This window comes from Rattus norvegicus, chromosome Y (genome assembly GCF_021556685.1).
Source record: "Rattus norvegicus strain SHRSP/BbbUtx chromosome Y, alternate assembly SHRSP_T2T, whole genome shotgun sequence".
Lineage (NCBI taxonomy): Eukaryota > Metazoa > Chordata > Mammalia > Rodentia > Muridae > Rattus > Rattus norvegicus.
Window position 1 is genome coordinate 62,616,418 of NC_141555.1, and position 19,725 is coordinate 62,636,142.

The following is a 19,725-nucleotide window of genomic DNA, read 5'->3' on the forward strand; positions in this document are numbered from 1 at the left end:
AACTTTATTAGGCTCATAAGAACAGGAGCGAGTCTACTTGGCATTGCTGTTTGTGGATTCTACATTCTTGACGTAGCTGCTCAGAATCCATGTTAAAATTCCACATAATCTCATAGCTGTAGGAACCACCAAAAGATATATATATATATATATATATATATGTATGTATATATATATATGTATGTATATATGTATGTATATGTATATGTGTATATATATATATTTATATATATATATATATATATATATATATATATATATATATAAAATCAGCCACCAAAATTAGACTAGATTGATGAACCTAAGAAGCACATTCTGTCAGGAACCTGATATAGATCTGCCCTAAGGGACACACCAAGAGCATGTCAAATACAGAAGTGAATGTGTTGTTGCAAAAATATAAAAAATAAAAAGTCGTCTTTTACCCGCTATCTCTGGCACCGTCATTTCCCACGTCTCTGCTAGATATCTTCGTTGAATACATCCCACTCCTCAGCTGCCCAGTGTCTCTTACTGCCGCACACGTTCTTACAGTCAAAACCTCACATAAAAGAACACACAACACAATAATCTTTGACCCAATTGATAAGATATAATAGCCCACTTCAGCATACAAAGCCTGGTACCATCCATCCCTCAGGAACATTAATAACAACCAGCAAATACACAGAACAGAATCTTAACCTAACCTGCCGCGGCTTCTCACCCTTTCCTCTTCCTGTCTCTCCTTTTCCTCTAGTCTCTTCTACTTCCTTCAAACATCTCTCCGCCCTTTCTTCCTTCTCCTCCAATGACAGGCCTCCTTCTCCCTGTACCTGCCCCCCACCTGTACTTTACAAACTTAGTTGGGAAGTGGTTCTGGGGAAGTCATGTGCGTTCTGAGGACAGGACAAGGCGCTGTCCTCGGGGCAGTGGATTAGCATCAAAATACAGATAACTTCAGTGTAAACAACGTTTCTCCCTTTTTGTCCAGTTAAACAGCCTTTTCATTTACATATCAATTGAGTAAGATTATTACCGTCCTACAATTTTTAAACAGATTATATCCTCAACACCCAGTCCATCACTATACCAGTTAGAAAGAACATTTAGTTCTTCATTCCAGCTTCAGGAAGGCTTAAAATCTATATTATGTCTTGGCTCGCTTGTGTACTATCTGATAACTATCCAATAAAATATGTATATTCATAGTTATACAGCTTGATAAGCAATGAGACTATAATCAGTCTCCAACCCCGGCAGAAATCTGAGAATGACCAAATATCTATGCACATAGGAAGCCTGAGAGGACGTCTAGAACTGAGAGGTTGTAGAGACAAATCTCCACTAGCACAGTCCCCTGTTAGCAACATGTGAACGTAAGTCTTCAGCCTTCTGTCCCAAGATCAACTGACAGCCTCTTGAAATGCAGACTTGGAAGGTCTGATGACCCTGTAGTGGCAGGTTTATAGTCAAATCCTCTGCATAATTTGTCCTTTTCTGGATAGTATTAATCTGCAGATGAAACAGGCATTTTTTCCCAGTGACTGCCTAGCCACAAATATTTCCTCACCTGGAGGTAGAGATGTTCAAATTCTTCATTAAATCTGCCAAAGGGGAACTGTTAGGAGCAACTAACGATGAATAATAACTTTAAATCTCAAATGTTGTGTATCTGACATTGTTGAAAATCGTCTATCTGTCTAAGACAATCTGGACTGTTGTCTTTATATCTTAATATTGTCTTGAAAGTTCTCTCACAAAGTCAGAGCCATGACTTTGCTATGTGAATCTTAAGTCATAGGTGTCATCAACTCAGAAGTTTGTAATGACAACAACATTAGGACTGGCTCTTCTTGTACTTTTAAATTTTTTTTGTCAAATAAATTCTATACCCAAAGAAAGATAAGATTAAGCTTAGTTACCAAAAGCGATTCTGACTGTATAGCTCAATCTATCTTATTCCTCCCTGCTAAATTTCAGCCAATTTCAAATTCTTTATAAAAACAACTTTAGAATAACCAATTCCAGCCCCACCTCACAAATTCTAGGGAATTGAGACAAGGACTTCTCCATGACTTCTTCAAGGTGTACACTGGCGTTGAGATATCCTTAGGGGTAGAGGGTATGAAGAATGAAGCAGATTCGATAGCCGATGTGTCCTGACTGGACCCAGCTGAAAGTCACTGAGACCAGGATTCCAAGTAGGCACACTCTGCAGAATACAACTCTCAAGACAAAGGTTTAGAATCGAGATATCTTTTTGTTTGATTCTCCTGAATATATTTTTTCAGGCGGTCAACCGCTCTCAAATCTGATCATTATGACTCTGTGAGGCTTCCAGAGCCTAATCACAATTTTTAAAAACACAAGGACAAAATCTTTCTCCCAAAATACTCTGTACCTTAGTCTGAAACCAGAAAAGCTTGTATCTTGCACTCTCTCCCAGGGTAATAATATAAGCATAAAACTCAAAGTCACACCCATCATGAAGACTAAACAATTTTTTTTTCTTTTTCTTTTTTTATTAACTTGAGTATTTCTTTTTTTTTTTTTTGTGGCTCAAGACTTATTTATTTTTGTAGTATTTTTTTTTATTAACTTGAGTATTTCTTATATACACTTCAAGTGTTATTCCCTTTCCCGGTTTCCGGGCAAAATCCCCCTCCCCCCTCCCCTTCCTTATGGGTGTTCCCCTCCCAACCCTCCCCCCATTGCCGCCCTCCCCCCATAGTCTAGTTCACTGGGGGTTCAGTCTTAGCAGGACCCAGGGCTTCCCCTTGCACTGGTGCTCTTACTAGGATATTCATTGCTACCTATGGGGTCAGAGTCCAGGGTCAGTCCATATATAGTCTTTAGGTAGTGGCTTAGTCCCTGGAAGCTCTGGTTGCTTGACATTGTTGTACTTTTGGGGTCTCGTGCCCCTTCAAGCTCTTCCAGTTCTTTCTCTGATTCCTTCAACGGGGACCTATTCTCAGCTCAGTGGTTTGCTGCTGGCATTCGCCTCTGTATTTGCTGTATTCTGGCTGTGTCTCTCAGGAGCGATCTACATCCGGCTCCTGTCGGTCTGCACTTCTTTGCTTCATCCATCTTGTCCAATTGGGTGGCTGTATATGTATGGGCCACCTGTGGGGCAGGCTCTGAATGGGTGTTCCTTCAGTCTCTGTTTTAATCTTTGCCTCTCCCTTCCCAGCCAAGGGTATTCTTTTTCCTCATTTAAAGAAGGAGTGAAGCATTCACATTTTGATCACCTGTCTTGAGTTTCGTTTGTTCTAGGGATCTAGGGTAATTCAAGCATTTGGGCTAATAGCCACTTATCAATGAGTGCATACCATGTATGTCTTTCTGTGATTGGGTTAGCTCACTCAGGATGATATTTTCCAGTTCCAACCATTTGCCTACGAATTTCATAGACTCATTGTTTTTGATAGCTGAGTAATATTCCATTGTGTAGATGTACCACATTTTCTGTATCCATTCCTCTGTTGAAGGGCATCTGGGTTCTTTCCAGCTTCTGGCTATTATAAATAAGGCTGCGATGAACATAGTGGAGCACGTGTCTCTTTTATATGTTGAGGCATCTTTTGGGTATATGCCCAAGAGAGGTATAGCTGGATCCTCAGGCAGTTCAATGTCCAATTTTCTGAGGAACCTCCAGACTGATTTCCAGAATGGTTTTACCAGTCTGCAATCCCACCAACAATGGAGGAGTGTTCCTCTTTCTCCACATCCTTGCCAGCATCTGCTGTAACCTGAGTTTTTGATCTTAGCCAATCGCACTTGTGTGAGGTGAAATCTCAGGGTTGTTTTGATTTGCATTTCCCTTATGACTAAAGATGTTGAACATTTCTTTAGGTGTTTCTGAGCCATTCGGCATTCCTCAGCTGTGAATTCTTTGTTTAGCTCTGAACCCCATTTTTTAATAGGGTTATTAGTTTCCCTGCGGTCTAACTTCTTGAGTTCTTTGTATATTTTGGATATAAGGCCTCTATCTGTTGTAGGATTGGTAAAGATCTTTTCCCAATCTGTTGGTTGCTGTTTTGTCCTAACCACCGTGTCCTTTGCCTTACAGAAGCTTTGCAGTTTTATGAGATCCCATTTGTCGATTCTTGATCTTAGAGCATAAGCCATTGGTGTTTTGTTCAGGAAATTTTTTCCAGTGCCCATGTGTTCCAGATGCTTCCCTAGTTTTTCTTCTATTAGTTTGAGTGTGTTTGGTTTGATGTGGAGGTCCTTGATCCACTTGGACTTAAGCTTTGTACAGGGTGATAAGCATGGATCGATCTGCATTCTTCTACATGTTGCCCTCCAGTTGAACCAGCACCATTTGCTGAAAATGCTATCTTTTTTCCATTGGATGGTTTTGGCTCCTTTGTCAAAAATCAAGTGACCATAGGTGTGTGGGTTCATTTCTGGGTCTTCAATTCTATTCCATTGGTCTATCTGTCTGTCTCTGTACCAATACCATGCAGTTTTTATCACTATTGCTCTGTAATACTGCTTGAGTTCAGGGATAGTGATTCCCCCTGAAGTCCTTTTATTGTTGAGGATAGCTTTAGCTATCCTGGGTTTTTTGTTATTCCAGATGAATTTGCAAATTGTTCTGTCTAACTCTTTGAAGAATTGGATTGGTATTTTGATGGGGATTGATTGAATCTGTAGATTGCTTTTGGTAAAATGGCCATTTTTACCATATTAATCCTGCCAATCCATGAGCATGGGATATCTTTCCATCTTCTGAGGTCTTCTTCAATTTCTTTCCTCAGTGTCTTGAAGTTCTTATTGTACAGATCTTTTACTTGCTTGGTTAAAGTCACACCGAGGTACTTTATATTATTTGGGTCTATTATGAATGGTGTCGTTTCCCTAATTTCTTTCTCGGCTTGTTTCTCTTTTGTATAGAGGAAGGCAACTGATTTATTTGAGTTAATTTTATACCCAGCCACTTTGCTGAAGTTGTTTATCAGCTTTAGTAGTTCTCTGGTGGAACTTTTGGGATCACTTAAATATACTATCATGTCATCTGCAAATAGTGATATTTTGACTTCTTCTTTTCCGATCTGTATCCCCTTGATCTCCTTTTGTTGTCTGATTGCTCTGGCTAGAACTTCAAGATCTATATTGAATAAGTAGGGAGAGAGTGGGCAGCCTTGTCTAGTCCCTGATTTTAGTGGGATTGCTTCGAGTTTCTCTCCATTTAGTTTAATGTTAGCAACTGGTTTGCTGTATATGGCTTTTATTATGTTTAGGTATGGGCCTTGAATTCCTATTCTTTCCAGGACTTTTATCATGAAGGGGTGTTGAATTTTGTCAAATGCTTTCTCAGCATCTAATGAAATGATCATGTGGTTTTGTTCTTTCAGTTTGTTTATATGATGGATCACGTTGATGGTTTTCCGTATATTAAGCCATCCCTGCATGCCTGGGATGAAGCCTACTTGATCATGGTGGATGATTGTTTTGATGTGCTCTTGAATTCGGTTTGCCAGAATTTTATTGAGTATTTTTGCGTCGATATTCATAAGGGAAATTGGTCTGAAGTTCTCTTTCTTTGTTGTGTCTTTGTGTGGTTTAGGTATAAGAGTAATTGTGGCTTTGTAGAAGGAATTCGGTAGTGCTCCATCTGTTTCAATTTTGTGGAATAGTTTGGATAATATTGGTATGAGGTCTTCTCTGAAGGTTTGATAGAATTCTGCACTAAACCCGTCTGGACCTGGGCTCTTTTTGGTTGGAAGACCTTTAATGACTGCTTCTATTTCCTTAGGAGTTATGGGGTTGTTTAACTGGTTTATCTGTTCCTGATTTAACTTCGATACCTGGTATCTGTCTAGGAAATTGTCCATTTCCTGAAGATTTTCAAATTTTGTTGAATATAGGTTTTTATAGTAAGATCTGATGATTTTTTGAATTTCCTCTGAATCTGTAGTTATGTCTCCCTTTTCATTTCTAATTTTGTTAATTTGGACGCACTCTCTGTGTCCTCTCGTTAGTCTGGCTAAGGGTTTATCTATCTTGTTGATTTTCTCAAAGAACCAACTTTTGGTTCTGTTGATTCTTTCTATGGTCCTTTTTGTTTCTACTTGGTTGATTTCAGCTCTGAGTTTGATTATTTCCTGCCTTCTACTCCTCCTGGGTGTATTTGCTTCTTTTTGTTCTAGAGCTTTTAGGTGTGCTGTCAAGCTGCTGACATATGCTCTTTCCTGTTTCTTTCTGCAGGCACTCAGCGCTATGAGTTTTCCTCTTAGCACAGCTTTCATTGTGTCCCATAAGTTTGGGTATGTTGTATCTTCATTTTCATTAAATTCTAAAAAGTTTTTAATTTTTTTCTTTATTTCTTCCTTGACCAGGTTATCATTGAGTAGAGCATTGTTCAATTTCCACGTATATGTGGGCATTCTTCCCTTATTGTTATTGAAGACCAGTTTTAGGCCGTGGTGGTCGGATAGCATGCATGGGATTATCTCTATCTTTCTGTACCTGTTGAGGCCCGTTTTTTGACCAATTATATGGTCAATTTTGGAGAAAGTACCATGAGGAGCTGAGAAGAAGGTATATCCTTTTGCTTTAGGATAGAATGTTCTATAAATATCCGTTAAATCCATTTGGCTCATGACTTCTCTTAGTCTGTCGACATCACTGTTTAATTTCTGTTTCCATGATCTGTCCATTGATGAGAGTGGGGTGTTGAAGTCTCCCACTATTATTGTGTGAGGTGCAATGTGTGTTTTGAGCTTTAGTAAGGTTTCTTTTACGTATGTAGGTGCCCTTGTATTTGGGGCATAGATATTTAGGATTGAGAGTTCATCTTGGTGGATTTTTCCTTTGATGAATATGAAGTGTCCTTCCTTATCTTTTTTGATGACTTTTAGTTGGAAATTGATTTTATTTGATATTAGAATGGCTACTCAGGCTTGCTTCTTCTGACCATTTGCTTGGAAAGTTGTTTTCCAGCCTTTCACTCTGAGGTAGTGTCTGTCTTTGTCTCTGAGGTGTGTTTCCTGTAGGCAGCAGAATGCAGGGTCCTCATTGTGTATCCAGTTTGTTAATCTATGTCTTTTTATTGGGGAGTTGAGGCCATTGATATTGAGAGATATTAAGGAATAGTGATTATTTTTTCCCTTTATATTCATATTTGGATGTGAGGTTATGTTTGTGTGCTTTCATTCTCTTTGTTTTGTTGCCAAGACGATTAGTTTCTTGCTTCTTCTAGGGTATAGCTTGCCTCCTTATGTTGGGCTTTACCATTTATTATCCTTTGTAGTGCTGGATTTGTAGAAAGATATTGTGTAAATTTGGTTTTGTCATGGAATATCTTGGTTTCTCCATCAATGTTAATTGAGAGTTTTGTGTTCATGTCTTTCTTGAAGTCCTCCAGCATCATGATCAAATATGATTTTGTAACTAGATCTTGCTTTTCTGGTGTGTTTGGATATTCCATGTTTGTTTTGGTGGGAGAATTGGGCTCCGATGATGGCATGTAGTCTTGGTTTCTGTTGCTTGGGTTCCTGCGCTTGCCTCTCGCCTCAGATTATCTCTAGTGTTACTTTGTTCTGCTATTTCTGACAGTGGCTAGACTGTCCTATAAGCCTGTGTGACAGGAGTGCTGTAGACCTGTTTTCCTCTCTTTCAGTCAGTTATGGGGACAGAGTGTTCTGCTTTCTGGCGTGTAGTTTTTCCTCTCTACAGGTCTTCAGCTGTTCCTGTGGGCCTGTGTCTTGAGTTCACCAGGCAGCTTTCTTGCAGCAGAAAATTTGGTCTTACCTGTGGTCCTGAGGCTCAGGTTCGCTCATGGGGTGCTGCCCAGGGGCTCTCTGCAGCGGCAGCAACCAGGAAGACCTGTGCCGCCCCTTCCGGGAACTTCAGTGCACCAGGGTTCCAGATGGTCTTTGGCTTTTTCCTCTGGCGTCCGAGATGTGTGTGCAGGGAGCAGTCACTTCTGGTTTCCCAGGCTTGTCTGCCTCTCTGAAGGTTTAGCTCTCCCTCCCACGGGATTTGGGTGCAGAGAACTGTTTATCCGGTCTGTTTCTTTCAGGTTCCGGCGGTGTCTCAGGCACAAGGGTCCTGCCGCTCCTGGGCCCTTCCCCACGGGAGCCCAGAGGCCTTATACAGTTTCCTCTTGGGCCAGGGATGTGGGCAGGGGTGAGCAGAGTTGGTGGTCTCTTCCGCTCTGCAGCCTCAGGAGTGCCCACCTGACCAGGCGGTTGGGTCTCTCTCTCACCAGGTCTGACTAAACAATTTTTAAAAAAGGAATTTATATACACAATGAGCCTGATATCACTCTGTACTCAGTGATACCAGGAAATTAACCCAAAGTTCCTGGGGAGCCCACATTAAGACAATTTGAACTTCCTGTTGTGGTAAATATCAAAAGTAATCACAAACCCTCGCTAGCCGTCATCAACGAGCCATATAGTGGGGTAATTCATAAAACTAACCAAATACCTTCTATCAATTCTAATATCAATAAGCAACACATCAAACCAGGACTTTTGCCCAAAATATATCAATCTGTTAAGCTCTCTACCCGAAGCAACAGATTTTTCTTTACTCTTAATTACTTGTACAATATATGTCTGCGTTCACTCTCCCTGGTGTTACAGACATTTCATCACAACTCTCTACGTGGTAGTGAATAATTTTTCCCTGAATTCTGAACAGTAGATCAAAATCCCCACCTGATCCAGGTAAACTCTCTACTCTCTTCTTTCTAAAAACACACTTAATCACTTGTTAATAATACCTGAAAAAAAAAAGAAGTATCTTGTGGAACTAGGATTTCCACCCAAAATTCTCGTGGAGCCCACGTTAAAAAGCACATGAGTATCCTGAAAGACTTTCTAAACAACTTTCTTTAAAAAGCAGCTTTAATCTCTTAACGCTCTGAGCTGCCATTACTTATCACACAGCAGGGACCGACAGCCTGCCAGCCCAGGACGCCTCCCCATTTCTTTGTTTGATTTCCCGCCCTTAAGTTATCAAGATTTAATATGGCACCCGTGTCCTCTTCCTTAGAAAATAAAAAGGTTCTCTCAACTTTTATGATTACTAGTCGATTCTTGCCCATCACCTTGGTTTGCCATCTGTTGATGTAAACAGAAAAAAGAAAAAAGAAAACTTGTCTTTTACCCTGACATCACGAGCACCATAGTGTCCCAATATATCTGGTACATATTTTGCTAAAAATGTAGAACGAGAGTTTTAAAAAGTTTGCTCATTGTCAGAGTCCGGATGTGCAGGACCGGACCTGCCTGAGGGAGAGCCAGAGATAGGACTTGCCGGACCAGCTACCAGCCACAAGGACACTGACCATCCGTAGCCACCCCCTCCCCTTCCTTCACCCCCCTGAGTGAGATGAGCCACCCTACCTGCCTGTCGAGCTGCTAGAGAGCACGTACTCCTTACTGATGTAATTTCACGCCGAAAGTAACTGTGCACCATTTGAATTGACCAATCATGTGTAACCGCGAGAATGCCCCTAACCTCCCCTATATAAACCCCCGAGTTTGGAAGCTCGGGGTCGATTCCTCTGTCTCCTGTGTGGGATACGTATCGACCCGGGATCCCGCTAATTGGGATCTCATTAATAAAATCTACCTCCTGCTGTTACATCAAGACGGCTACTCGTGATTCCTGGGGGCACCCCACCCCGCGATCGGAGCGAGAGACGCGGCTCCCCGTTTTGGGGTACGCTCTTTCAAAAACACATCCCTACTCCCTGTCGGCACAGTGTCCCTTGTCGCCACATGCTTTCCTATACTTAAACCCTCACATAGAAGAACACACAACACACTAATTTTGACCCAATTGATAAGATATAATAGCCCACTTCAGCATACAAAGCCTGGTACCATCCATCCCTCAGGAACATTAATAACAACCAGTAAATACACAGAACAGAATCTTAACCTCACCTGCCGCGGCTTCTCACCCTCTCCTCTTCCTGTCTCTCCTTTTCCTCTAGTCTCCTCCTCTTCCTTCAAACATCTCTCCGCCCTTCCTTCCTTCTCCTCCAATGACAGGCCTCCTTCTACCTGTACCTGCCCCTCACCTGTACTTTACAAATTCAATGGGAGGTGGTTCTGGTGAAGTCACCTGAGTTCTGAGTCCAGGACGAGGCAGCCGTCCTCTGGGCAGTGAATTAGCATCAAAATACAGATAATTCAGGGCAAACCACAACAAGGAGCTTTGATATCCTAGTGCAATCTTTCAAGCCGTGTAAAGCTTCAAATGTGATCATGTTCTAGTTTCCTCTCGTGCTTGATCCTGAGAAAAGTGATACCCAATACTGTGTGAGAACAAATATTACACAGTGCACGTAAAGAAAGCAAATTACTCCCAAAGCCAACGTAACTTCATACATAAGCAATTTGTTACAGAGTAACAAAGAGTAAGCAAAGTAGTTTTCTCAGCCGGTTTCCCTTCTCTGTAGGCAGCAATTTGAATTTACAGAGAAATGATTAAATATCGTATTATTTATCTCTAAAAGTGCTCTAAGAAGAATCTTTTAAAAAGCACAAATCTAAACATCTGTGTAAAAAATGTCATCTCTGCTTTAAATGGTCAGAATGCACACCTGTGATTGTCAATCCTTATTAAATCCTATCAGGACGCTGAGGGTATAACTGGGACGGAAATCAGTCCTCCAGAGTCCAGCCTCCGTGACCGTCACACCATTAGCCGGTGCGGCCATGTTCTTGATCCATGACCTTAAAAAGCCCCAGCCTTTCCGAACTTCAAATTGTTCCCTAAATTGTTTTTTTTTTTTAACATCAGAGCCAGTAGTTACATCATGTTATCCAGCTTAATGAACCACTTTATTTTTACAAATGCTCTTTACGGGTGGTGGCCGTCGCTCATTATTCTACATTTCCTCGGGTGATGGTGGAAGCATCGGTCTGCCACAGAGGAAACTCCTAAAAGACCTCGACAACTATTATTGCAAATGCCAAGGATGTTGCTCCCTGAGTGGTGGGAAGCTCCATGAGGATATTTTTTTAAATTTATTTAATATTTAATAATAATTCTTTGGTTTCCGGGCAAACATCGCCCTCCCGCCTCCCCTTCCTTATGGGCATTCCCCTCACAACCCTCCCCCCATTGTCGCCCTCCCCCCAACAAACTAGTTCACTGGGGGTTCAGTCTTAGCAGGACCCATGGCTTCCCCTTCCACTGTTGCTCTTACTAGGATATTCATTGCTACCTATGGGGTCAGAGTCCAGGGTCAGTCCATGTATAGTCTTTAGGTAGTGGCTTAGTCCCTGGAAGCTCTGGTTGCTTGACATTGTTATACATATGGGGTCTCGAGCCCCTTCAAGCTCTTCCAGTCCTTTCTCTGATTCCTATTCTCAGTTCAGTGGTTTGCTGCTGGCATTCACTCCATGAGGGTTTTTATGTACTTCTTAGAATTAGAGAGATCTGAGGGGAACAACCGAGGAAACGCTGCATGAAGTTCTCAGTACACTTGGTCTTGGGGCTATGACTCACCGAGGTGCAATGAGGCGGTGGTAAAGAGTGGGCCGTACCCCAGGATTTCTAAAATGCTGTGCATCCCTCCTTCACAGCACTTGGCCACACTCCATGTCAGAACCAAATTTAAACCATGTTTTTACACTGGATAGAATTTCAAATATTATACTGAATAGGGAGAGTGGGCAGCCTTACCTTGTCCTTCACTCTAATGGAATTGCTTTAATTTTCTTTATATTTAGCTTGATGTTCATTACCGGGTTGCTGTCCATGGCGTCTACTATGTTTCTCGATAGGACTGGTCTCCCTTATCACTCTCATTCTTTTAGCATGAAGCGGGATTGGAATTGCTTTATCAGCATCTAATGAGATTATCATGTGATTTTTTTTTTCTGATTCATTATATAGTGGATTATATTGATGGATTTTCAGAAATTGAACCAAACCACTAGAAATTAAAAATTACACAGCATAACCTACAGAAGGGATAACATACTCACCTGCATATTCTATCAGCCCCCCTCCAAAAAAAAAACAAAACAAAAACAACATGCAAACAAGAAAACTGTGCACCCGATAGAACAGATTTTATACTTACATACACAGTCAAACATCCCACCAAAAAAAAAACAAAAAACAACAAACAAAAACAAAAATAAATGCAAGCAAGAAAATCCTGCCCCCCAGCATCAAAATAGCATGAAGTAATATCTCTGGTCATTAATACTGTTAAGCATTAATGGCCTCTATTCATCAATAAAAGGACAGAAGCTAACACAATGGATTTCAAAACAGGATCCGTCATTCTCTTGCATTCAAGAAACACACTCCAGCAATTGAGATAGACACAACCTCAGACTAAGGTGTTGGAAAAGCTTTTCCAAGTAAGTGAAACAAGAAAGAAGATAGTGTAGCCATCCTAACATCCAGCAAATCAAACCTTCAACCAAAAGTAATCAGAAAAGAAGGGGAAGGACACTTCATATGCATCAGAGGAAAATCCACCAAAATGGCATCTCGATTCTGGATGTCTATATCCCAAATACAAAAGCAGCAACATTAGTGAGAGAAATATTGCTGAAGCTTAAATATCACATCGAACCTCACACATTGATAGTGGGGGACATCAATGTGCCATCTCACCAAGGGCAGGTCATTGAGACAGAAACTAAAAAAGGAAACAGTAAAAATAGAAGATGTAACTGGCACGGGTTTCAATTAATCTGACCTCACTGATATCTACAGAATATTTCACATGAATACAAAAGGACACACTCTCTTTTCATTACCTCATGGAACCTTATCCTAAACTGATCATGTTCTCCCTCACGAAACAAACCACAGCAGACACAGAAAGACTGCGCTAACCATTGGATCTTCTCAGATCGCCATGGATTAAAACTGGACTTCAACAATAACAAAAAGTCTATAAACTCATGGAAATTCAATAGTTCGCAACTGAAGACTTTTTCAGAGAAAACTTGAAAAAAAAAGGTTTCCTAGAATTTAATTAAAATTGAAGGCACATCGTCTCCAAACTTATGGGACATAAGGAAAGCAGCGCTAAGAGGAACGTGCACATGCAGCACAGGGCGCTTTCATAAAGAAACCGGAGAGACCCCACACTAGCAACTTCCCAGGACACCTGAAAACTCTAGAATAAAAAGAAGCAAAAAAATATTAAAGGAGGAGACAGAAAGAAATGACCAGACTCGGGGCGAGAGTGATCCATCAGAAACAAAGAGAATACAAATATTAACAAAAACAAGAGCTGGTTCCTTGGGAACATCAACCAGACAGACAAACACTTAAACAGATAATGTAATAGCAGGTGAGACAGCATCCAAATAACAAAATCAGAAATGATCAGGGAGCCGCATCGATGGACACTGATGAAAGTCACAGAATCGTTAGGTCTCACTTCAAAAACCTGCTGTCTACACAATTAGAATCTCTGAATTAAATGGATGATTGTGTAGATGGATAACACTGACCACAGGTAAACTGAGGTAAGATGAACTATGTAAATAGCTCTATAACCCCTAAAGAGACACAAACAGTAATTAAGTTTCCTCATTGAAAAATCCTCAGGGCCAGATTGATTGAGCACAGACTCCTACCAGATCTTCAAAGAATTCTCAACCTTCTCTAAAACACAGAAACAGGAGGAAAGCGCCAAACTGATTCCAGGACTCCTCTGTCGCCCCGACACCTAAATCACAAACGACTCAACGAAGAAAGAATTTCAGACGAATTTCCCTTAAGAACATTGGTGGAAAAAATAGTAGATAAAATGCAAGAAAACAAAATCCAATGACATATAAATCCGCCATCCTACGCCATCTAGTAGGCTCATCTCAGAAGGACCTGAGGCTGCAGGAATGGTTTAGTCTATGCAAACCCATCAAAGTGATCCACCATATAAGCAAACTGAACTGTAAAAAAATATTCTGCCCTCAGAATTTCACATTAACTTGTGAGCTCCACTTGGAGTTAACTTTGTTGAATTTGCATATAATGTAATATATATATACATATATGTGTGTGTATATACTTATATAAAATATTATTATGTTAAATTAATATATTAAATTACCATATACTAATATTATAATAATCTAATTAATATTAATATATTACATTAACATATTAAACTGTTATATATCAACATTTTGATAATATATAATTAATATATTAAATTATTATATATTGATATCATGATAAAATATAATTAATAATAATATATTATGTTAGTATATTAAATTATTATATAGTAATAATCCTATACTTCTCTTACCCTCTTCTGACTTCTATCTAACCACTCTCAAACCTCCAGTACCAACTTTCCCCTCTGGCTACCTGTCATAGACTCTAGCATTTACTAAACAGTTAAAATGGGGAGAAGATTTATATGCAATCTCCTGAGTCCATGATAGAAGTCTAATCAGGGCAACCTCCTTTGCGGAAGCAGATAAATATCAGGATACAAATACCATTTCCTGTGGTAAGATCAAATCCGTACAATGACTTTTCATATCTATCGAGTGATTCTGAGAAAATGGGGAATATTCTTCCTAAAGAACCAGCTATACTACTCCTGGCCTTATATCTGAAAAGACCCTGCCATACCGCAAGGGCATGTGCTACATAAAGTTCCTAAGTGCTTCCTTCATAATGAGAAGAAAATAGAAATAACCCAGATGCCCCTCAACCAAAGAATGGCTACAGACAATGTGGTTCATTTACACTTTGGAGTACTACGCAGCTATGAAAAATAAGGACATTAAGAAGCTGCGGTCAAGTAGATGGAATGAGAAAGTATTGTTCTGGATGAGGTATCTGAGACCCAAAATAACATGTACATACTCACTTAAAAGGGTATTAGCCGTAAAGTACAGAATTCACACACTACGATCTACAGAACCAAAGAGGCTAAACATGAAGAAAGACCCAAGAAAATGCTTGAATTTCACTCAGAAGGAGGAATAAACTAATGAGAGGAGGCAGATGGAAGGGAAGGATTGGGTGGCTGAGGGGATGGGACGGGAAATGGGGTGTGAGAATCATTTCTGGGGAGAGACGGGCAAGAGGGACAGAGGGCAGGAGAATAGACTGAATCAGTGACTGTCCAGGGTGGGTGCTATCTCTATGATTATCCTGCAGTCTGCGATGGGTGAGGCTGCCCTGGCGTCCATGAGGGTGACTTTAGCTGAGACTCGGTGCAGTGGGGATACAGAGACCGAAATCGTCACTTTCCGTATCCACGGAGGACCCCAGGTGGAAGGATAAGGACACAAACCCACCCCCAAAATTTTGGCCCAGAAATTGCCTTTTCTATAATAGACAAAGGGACAGAGATGGAAGAGGAAATGAGGGAATGACCAAAGGATACGTGACCGGATGTGAGACTTATCCTATGGGCAGACGGCAAACCCTGACATTATTTTTTTTTTCGTTTTTTTTTTTTTTCGGAGCTGGGGACCGAACCCAGGGCCTTGCGCTTCCTAGGTAAGCGCTATAACCACTGAGCTAAATCCCCAGCCCCAAACACTGACATTATTCATGGTCCTTCTTGTGTCTGCAGACGGGAGGGTTTAAGTTATTGTCCTCTGCAGGCTCCACCGAGCAGCCGACTGACACAGAAGCACAGACACACGGACAAATATCGGATGGAGCTCAGGGAAGGGCGGAGAGAGGCAGAGGAGCACAATGATCTTCACGTGGGGTCACTAACCCGTCGCCTGTCTGTGGATCCTGTTCTCCTACCCGGCTGCGTTTTCAGGACCTGGTGGGAGACGATGAATCTCGTCCTGCAGAGACTTGATGTGCCAGGGGAGGGGGTGCACCCAGAGGGGTCCTCCACTCTCTCAGAGAAGAAGGGGGGAGGGTAGGAGGAGGGACTGTAAATGGTGGGAGCCTGGAGGGGTGTGGTGACAGGGCCGCATTCAGAGTGTTACCTGGTGAATAGATACAACCATTCTGACAAGGAGGGGGCTGGGGACATGTCATCACAACGACGGGGGTGTGACATCATTGGGTGGGGCATGACATCATGGTGGTGGGGCATGACATCGCGGGGGCGGGGACATCACATCATGAGGGCGGGATTTGACATCATTGGGTGGGACATGACATCATATCGGTGAGGGAATGATATCATAGGGATGGGGGCATGACATCATGAATCTTAAGAGAAAATAGAATAAACTAAAAGAAAGAAACCAGCCCGAGAGGGAGCTGAGCCCTAGAGACGCAAACATGGCGGCGTTTACCTACGGATGGTATTGGCTGTAAGATAAATCTTATTCTATCTACGATCCACACATGCAGAGAGGACACAGGAAAGGAGAAGGCCCGTGAGGGGGAAAGCACCGACCTCTCTGAAAGGAAAACTGGAACAGATTCTGTGGGTGAGTGAGGACGACTGAGGACAGGAGCGGAAGGTCGGTGGGGACGATGGAGGGAGAGTGCGGTGCAGAGAGAACCGGCCAGAATTAGGGGACACACGGGTTAATGCAGACACTCGATGGATGTGCTGGTTAGTTCATGGTGTCTAGAGGGCAAACTCCGGAGGATTTAATCTCACAGAGAATGCAGAGTCCGAACCTTCAATCCTTTGAAATCGAGCAAGTGGGACCTCAGGGTGGGGATGGGGCACATTCAGTGGAGTCGGTTTCTGAGGAGGTCACATGGAGATCCCTGAACAACAGACCGAGGCTGGGACAGAGATTATAAAGATATAGCAAATGAGACCTTCCTTAAGCCTCCATCGATGTAAATGCACCCGAAAACTCCTTCCCCCTCTCCAAGGTTTGTGTAGCCCTCATTCACCCTGAGTAAAATATATGCGCACAGCGCGTCCCTGAACACCTTCTAACAGAGCTGTGACACGGAAATCCTTGGAGCAAACCCCAACTCACTTGCAGGCAGAACAAGATTCTGTTGACCGACTAGTTCCTGAGTCCACTTCATCCTTTTGCACCTGGACACTCTAGGAAGCAGACATCACAGATGTGTGTGTGTGTGTGTGTGTGTGTGTGTGTGTGTCTGTGTGTGTCTCTGTGTGCAATTTTATGTGTGTGAGTGTTTGTATGTGTGTGTGGCTGTGTGTATGTGTGTCTTTATGTGTGTGTATATGTGTGTATGTGTGTCTCTATGTGTGTCTCTGTGTGTATTTTTATGTGTGTGAATGTTTGTATGTGTGTGTGTCTGTGTGTCTCTCTGTGTGTATGTATATGTGTGTGTCTCTGTCTGTGTGTCTCTGTGTGTGTGTCTGTCTGTCTGTGTCTCTCTGTATGTGTTTTTCTATGTGTGTGTGTCTGTGTATGTTTGTGTGCATGTGTGCGTGTGTGTGTGTCTGTGTCTGAGTCTGTGTCTGTGTGTATCTGTATATTGGTTATCATCTGTGTGACTGTGTTTGTGTATATGTGTGTGTATGTGTGTGTGAGTGTGTCTGTCTGTGTGTCTGTATGTGTTTATGTGTCTCTGTGTGTGTGTATACGTGTGTGTGTCTGTGTGTTTGTGTATGTGTGTCTGTGTCTGCGTGTTTGTCTGTGTCTCTCTGTCTGTGTCTCTCTCTGTGTATGTCTGTTTGTCTAACTGTCTAGGTCTCTTTGTGTGTGTTTCTGTGTATCTGTGTGTGTCTGTGTGCATATGTGTGTGCATATGTGTATGTGTGTGTGTATGTGTGTGGGTGGGTGTGTGCATGTGTGTGTGTGTGTGTGTGTGTGTATGTGTGTTAGTCATGCATATGCTAACCATCCTCACACACAGAGTGTCTGGATTGCTTTTCTTTTGGAAAGTTGGCAAATCTTTCTCTTGGCATAAGAAAAGACCACCCTGGTTCTCAACTCTCTCTGTGAAGACATGAGAGGTTGAGTGATTTTCATGTATGAGGAGTCTGTCCTTGTGAAAATTGCTTTCATGGATAAAATAAACCTTGAAAAACACATCTCAACATTTACTTTCCTTAGTCTGTGATCCCTTGAGGGGATTACTCCATTATTATTATTATTATTATTATTATTATTATTAGTATTAGTATTAGTATTATCATCATCATCATCATCATCATCATCATCATCATATATTATTATTATTATTCCAAGATTATTCTATTATATTATTTTTGCGCTGTTACCAGTGTGCTAATATTCACTGATGGCAGGAAGATTTTGGTTCATGTGGGTCCCATTGGACGGCCATGTTTTGGTTCTTGAAACTGAAATTTTTATTTACATGTTCTCAAGAGCAAATACATGCAAGTACAGAAAGTTCCTTGGTCTTCTACATGAGATTGACACCCTCACGTAGTTCTCTGATCTATTTGAGAGACAGAATTTAGACGAGCAATGAAAAGGTTGGTGACCAAAGACAAAGTTAGGGAGACATAAGACAGTTTTTTAAATGTTTCAGGCTTTGGGGATTGGTAGACATTACATAACCATCTTTTCATTCATAGCAGCAATAGTCAAAATTATTAAATAATAGTAGGCAGAAAAATTTAACAACATATGTGTGCTAACTAATTTAAATTCCCGTATTTCATCTCTAGAACATTATATATTCTCTTTCAGGTTCTTCTTGAAATTCTTTGAAGAAGTGAAAACCAGTTTGTGTTTATCTGTACACATCCATAAAGCATGGCCGTCGCTCTAGTGATGGACAGTCCACACGACTGTCAAGAGACAGTCTGACTTTCTTACCAAAGAAATAAAACTTCACCTTCATGGAGGCAGTTTTGGTCTTAGGTGCAGAAGTTTAAAATGCCCTGAGAAAGCTTCCTACAACTACCATTTCATGTATATTGTAATATTCTAGGATGTGGGTTTGTCCTTTGCATTTTGTTTCAAGATCTACAAGAAAGTTTTGACTGCGTGTACTATTTGGAGATGTTGTCTTTTATCTTTTCTATCGATGGATTCTGGGTTGTAGACTCTCAGGCATTTTCTGAATCATCCCTCACAGTAAGGGCTGCAAATGAGATGAGTCTTCATCAGGAATAAAGGAAAGAAGACAGATAAGGTAATAGATGACTCCCTGATGTATTTATCCCTGTGAATCTGAGGTGACTGTTGTCATCAACCTGTATATATAAACTTTAACTTTACAACAAAGTACACTCACATGAGTGTAAACCTTTGTACTTTTCATTGTGTAAATATTTGCAATAAAAAGAGCTTTCAAAGTAATAAAGTTGTGTGATGTGTCTAACTCATTTAATAGATTCTCTTGTATAACTTAAAGAATAAATAAATGGTTTTCCTTCATGTTGAATGTAATGAAGACAGTGTCTCTTCTAGCAATATATGTAGTAATTTTGGCCTTTATAAAATTTAATATGTTCATATCTTGCCAAAACATCCACCACAATTACTTATGGGATACTTCCTATACTTACTCAGTGTTTTTTCCTAAATATTGACTTTAAAATGCATTCAGCAGAATAGATATTGAGGCAGATGGAGGGAGGGAGGAAACTGAAAGGGAGGGGAGGTAGAGAAGGGAGTAGATAGGGGGAATTAGGTAGAGTGGATTTGGCAGAATTAGGTATAGTGGATTTGGAAGAATTAGGTATAGTGGTTTTGGAGGATTTAGGTATAGTGAATGCAGGGAAAAGGGAATGGAAATCTCAAGTGTGGGGTGCGCATCTCTAGGAAGGGCCAGAGACCAGGGAAAGGCAAATCCCCAGGATGGCTATTGGGGTGATTCTAGCAGTGGGGATACAGTTCCTTAATTTGCCATTTCTGTTGCCAGGCATGACTTACAATGATGTCACAA